Genomic DNA, 6000 nt, shown 5'->3' with positions numbered 1-6000 from the left:
GAGTGAAAGTTTGTTTTAAAAGTTAATGCCTGATGTTGATGCAGGTACAGGGCAAAAGTTACTGTCATATTCTGCTGATTAAAATATAAATTTCAACAACTTTCTGGTGGCCAATTAGTCACTAAAGATCCAAAATCCTAGAAACAGATACTATTCAGCTCAGCAACTACACTTTTATGATTGAACCAAGGAAATTCTCATGGATATTTTGGGGGAAAGTTTGTATAATAATGCTTATTGCAGGACTTTGCAATAGCAAAAAAAAAATGGAAATAATCATAACGATCAAACAAAAGAGATTTGGTAAGATAAACTACAGTACAGTACACTTGTATGGTGAAATTTTATTCACCTAGTCTTGATTAAATTTTAGAAAATCATATAATGATGTGCAAAGCTGTTAACAATAGGTACAATATAATAAAATCAAATTTTGTGAGATAAAAATATATACAGAGAAAATGACTGGGAGTAGATATCTCTGTTTATCTCTGGATTATGGGATTATACATAGTTTTATTTCCCTTTGTTTGTCTATATTTTCTTTCTCTTATTGAAGTATAGTTGACTTATGATGTTGTGTGAGCTTCTGGTACATAGCAAAGTGATTCACATATACATTGGGTTGACCAGAAATGTCACGGGAGTTTGTTTAAAGATTTATGTATTTATTTTTATTTTTTGGCTGTAGTGAGTCTTCATGGCTGCATGTGGCTTCTCTCTAGTTGCAACGAAAGGGGGCTATTCCTCACTGCAGTATGTGGGCTTCTCATTGTGGCGGCTTCACTTATTTCAGAGCAGGGACTCTAACTGTGGGTTTCCGTAATTACTGCATGTGGGTTCAACAGTTGCTGCTCAGGGGTGCTAAAGCACAGGCTCAACAGCTGTGGCTCAGGGGCTTAGTTGCACCAAGGCATGTGGAATCTTCCCAGACCAGGGATCAAACAAGGGTCCCTTGAACTGCAAGGCAGACTCTAACCACTGGACCACCAGGGAAGCCCCAGTATTCTAGTTTTCCTGTAAGATGTTACAGAAAAATCCAAATCCAAATTTTTTGGCCAAGCCAATATATATATTTTTCATATTCTTTTCCATTATAATTCATTTTAGAATATTGAATATAGTACCCTGTGCAATACAGTAGGACCTTGCAGTAGTTAGTATTTAGTTTAGTTTCTTTTTTGGTATTTACTTATTTATTTGGCTGTGCATGCAGGATCTTTAGTTGTAGCATGTGGAATCTTTTTTTAGTTGTGAGATGTGAACTCTTAGTTGCAGCATGTGGGGTCTAGTTCCCTAACCAGGGATTGACCCTGGGGCCCCTTCATTGGTAGTGCAGAATCTTAGTCACTGGATCACCTGGGAAGTCTCAATTTATTTTATATATCGTAGTTTGTATCTGCTAATCTCAAACTCTTCATTTATCCCTCTCATACTGCCTTTCCCCTTTGGTAACCGTTAAGTTTGTTTCCTATATCTGTTAATCTGTTTTGCAAATAAGTTTGTGTCACAACTTAAATTCGACATATAAGTGATATCATATGGTGTTTGCCTTGCTCTTTTGACTTACTTCACTTAGCATGATAATCTCTAGGTCCATCCGTGTTGCTGCAAATTGCATTATTTCATTCTTTTTATGGCATAGTAGTATTCCATTATGTATATGTACCACATCTTTACCTGTTCATCTGTTGATGGACACTTAGGTTGCTTCCATCTCTTGGCTATTTTAAATAGTGCTGCTATGAATACTGGGGAGCATGTATCTTTTAAAATTAGAGTTTTCCCCAAATACATGCCCAGGAGTGGGATTCCTAGACATATGACAGTTCTATTTTAAGTTTACTGAGGAACCTTCATACTGTTTTCCATAGTGACTGCACCAATTTATATTCCTACCAACAGTGTAGGAGGGTTTGTTTGTCTTTATTTTCTTAACTGGCTATAATGAATAGGTTCAGTTCAGTTCAGTTGCTCAGTCATGTCCAACTTTTTGCAACCCCATGGACTACATACAGCACGCCAGGCTTCCCTGTCCATCACCAACTCCTGGAGCCTACTCAAACTCATGTCCATCTCATCGGTGATGCCATCCAACCATCTCATCCTCTGTCATCCCCTTCTCCTACCTTCAATCTTTCCTAGAATCAGGGTCTTTTCAAATGAGTCTGTTCTTTGCATCAGGTGGCCCAAGTTTTAGAGTTTCAGCTTCAGCATCAGTCCTTCCAATGAATATTCAGGACTGATTTCCCTTAGGATGGACTGGTTGGATCTCCTTGCTGTCCAAGGGACTCTCAAGAGTCTTCTCCAATATATTCCACAGTTCAAAAGCATCAATTCTTTGGCACTCAGCTTTCTTTAAGGTTCAACACTCACAACACACGTGACTACTGGAAAAACCATAGCTTTGACTAGATAGACCTTTGTTGGCAAAGTAATGTCTCTGCTTTTTAATATGCTGTCTAGGTTGGTCATAGCTTTCCTTCCAAGGACTAAGAGTCTTTTAATTTCATGGCTGCTATCACCATCTGCAGTGATTTTGAAGCCCAGAAAAATAAGTCTGTCACAGTTTCCATTGTTTCCTCATCTATTTGCCATAAAGTAATGGGACCAGATGCCATGATCTTAGTTTTCTGAATGTTGAGTTTTAAGCCAACTATTTCACTCTCCTCTTTCACTTCCATCAAGAGGCTCTTTCGTTCTTCGATTTCTGCCATAAAAGTGGTGTCATCTGTGTATCTGAGGTTGTTGATATTTCTCCCAGCAATCTTAATTCCAGCTTGCCCTTCATCTACTATAGTAAGAAAATGACTTAATGACAAGTTAATATTTACTGAGCATTAACAATATGCCAAATACTTTTATATGCCATCTCATTTAATTCTCAAAGAGACATTATGAAGTATTGTCTTAGTCAGTTTGGGCTGCTGTATCAAAAATAGCATAGATTGGATGGCTTATAAACAATAGAAATTTATTTTTCACAGTTCTGGAGTCCGGGAAGTCCAAGATCAAGGCACGTATCTGGTGTCTGATGAGAGCCTTCTTCCTGGTTCATAGACACCAACTTCTCACTGTGTTCTCACATGGCTGAAGGGGAGGGAGATCTCCCTGGAGGCCCCTTTTTTAATGACATGAATCCCAACCTTCATGGGTCCATCACCTCCAAAATGCCCCACCTCCAAACTCGATGGACACGAGTCTGAGTGAACTCCAGGAGTTGGTGAGGGACAGGGAGGCCTGGCATGCTGCGATTCATGGGGTTGCAAAGAGTCAGACAAGACTGAGCGACTGAACTGAACTGAACTGAGGGATTATTTCAACAGATGAATTTGGAGTGATGTGACTTCAACATCACCCCCTAGTCTTCACTTGGTGTAAGCTGGAACAGAATATCACAAATGATTACTGTAAACATCTCAGGACCTACATAATCACCTTTGTGGCTAGGGTTAATGCATTAGGAGACTCCAGAATTACAACCATATAAATAGAATATGCAAATGTGAAGAGTATTTATAGCATATCAACTAAAAATTCACTTTTTGTGAGATTTCTATCACTACCAAGTAAGATAGCAAATGTGGGTAACAAGTTTAAGGCCAAGGGTTAATCATTCCTACTGAAGAGTGCACAGTAAGGTGAAATAATCAATTTCTGTATAGCTACAAAAGACCTCCAACCTTTTTCATACTATATTAAATATGAAACAATGGCTAGTTTTAAGAAGGAGAAAATATTCGTTGTAGTTAATGCATGTTAAAAAAAAAAAACACCACCTCGAGGGAGGGACCACGATGGTAACATAGGAGGCTCCTAAACTTCCCTCCTTCCATGGACACACCAAACATACAACCTCACGCAATGCAATTCCTTCAGAGAGAATTCCAGAAACTAACTGAGTGACTCCTATGACACAGGGAAAATGAGAAAATAACTACAACAAAATAAGTGGGATAGGCTGAGACATATCCTTGCCATAAACTCCACCCCAGGCACAGAACCATACAATCAGGTGGGAACCCTAAACTCCCAGTTTCTCCCTGAGGAGCAAAGAACTTGAACTGTGCATCTATTTCTCTACCTTTCAAAGATCATATCAGAGGGATGGGTCCAAAAACACATATCTCTGAAAGCCAATAGAGCTTGGGTTAACAGGACCCACAAAGCTATAACAAACAAAAAAGAAGTTCTTAGCAGGAGTATTAGCACTCACCACATGTACTGTCACCAGGGCTCAGTGCAGAGAAGCAGGCAAAACTGTCCATTACCTAGTTTTTCTCTGGACATTTTTTTCCCAGCTTAAATACATACTTTACTAGTTACTGCTGAAAGTCTGTATGCTGACCAGCCCGCGTTAAGGTTATGACTGCAGTGCTCCTCAGTATTCCTTGGGACATTGATGGGTCTTGGCACACCCTCAAAGAATAAGGATGATTGCTGGACAATCACAGAAGTTTGAGAAACAACCAGGAACTTGGACTAGGCTGATTCACAAGGTTCATATCCTAAATGAGACCAGTCTATTAAGACTGGGGAAGGTGGCTCTTTTTTATCTAATGTAGGAAAACCAACACAGAGAGCCAAGGAAAATGAAGGAACAGGGAAATGTGTTCCAAACAAAAGAACAAAATAAATCTCCAGAAATTGATCCTATTGAAATGGAGATAAATCCTGGTAGTTCAAAATAATTGCTAAAAAAAATGCTCACCAGAATCATAAGATCAATTCATGAACAACAAAGAGATAGAAAATATTTCAAAGTACCAAACAGAAATCACACAGCTGAAGAATACAGTAACCAAACTGAAAAAAATCAGTCGGTTCAGTTCAGTTCAGTTGCTCAGTCATGTCCAGCTCTTTGTGACCCCATGGACTACAGCACACCAGGCTTCCCTGTCTACCAACTCCCAAAGCTTGTTCAGACGCATGTCCATCGAGATGGTGATGCCATCCAACCGTCTCATTCTCTGTCGGCCCCTTCTTCTCCCACCTTCAATCTTTCCCAGCATCAGGGTCTTTTCAAATGAGTCAGTTCTTCGCATCAGGTGGCCAAAGTATTGGAGTTTCAATTTAAGCATCAGTCCTTCCAATGAATATTCAGGACTGATTTCCTTTAGGACTGACTGGTTGGATCTCTTTGCAGTCTGAGGGACTCTAAAGAGTCTTCCCCAAAATGCAAGTCAAGACCACTATGAGGTACCATTTCAGACCAATCAGAATGGCTGTGATCCAAAAGTCTACAAGAAATAAATGCTGGAGAGGGTATGGAGAAAAGGGAACCCTCTTACACTGTTGGTGGGAATGCAAACTAGTACAGTCACTATGGAGAACACTGTGGAGATTCCTTAAAAAACTGGAAAAAGAACTGCCTTATGACCCAGCAATCCCACTTCTGGGCATACACACCAAGGAAACCAGAGTTGAAAGAGACATGTGTACCCCAATGTTCATTGCAGCACTGTTTATAATTGCCAGAACATGGAAGCAACCTAGATGTCCATCAGCAGATGAATGGATAAGAAAGCTGTGGTACATATACACGATGGAGTATTACTCAGCCATTAAAAAGAATACATTTGAATCAGTTCTAATGAGGTGGATGAAACTGGAGCCGATTTTACACAGTGAAGTAAGCCAGAAAGAAAAACACCAATACAGTATACTAACACATATATATGGAATTTAGAGAGATGGCAACGATGACCCTGTATGCAAGACAGCGGGGGAGACACGGATGTAGAGAGCAGACTTTTGGACTCTGTGGGAGAGGGAGAGGGTGGGATGATTTGGGAGAATGGCATTGAAACATGTATAATATCATGTAAGAAACAAACCACCAGTCTAGGTTCGATGCAGGATACAGGATGCTTGGGGCTGGTGCACTGGGATAAGAGATGGTATGGGGAGGTAGGTGGGAGGGGGATTTAGGATTGGGAACTCATATACACCGGTGCTTGGCGGATTCGTGTTGATGTATGCCAAAACCAATACAGTATT

This window comes from Ovis aries, chromosome 1, assembly GCF_016772045.2.
Source record: "Ovis aries strain OAR_USU_Benz2616 breed Rambouillet chromosome 1, ARS-UI_Ramb_v3.0, whole genome shotgun sequence".
Lineage (NCBI taxonomy): Eukaryota > Metazoa > Chordata > Mammalia > Artiodactyla > Bovidae > Ovis > Ovis aries.
This window is presented reverse-complemented; position numbering follows the sequence as displayed.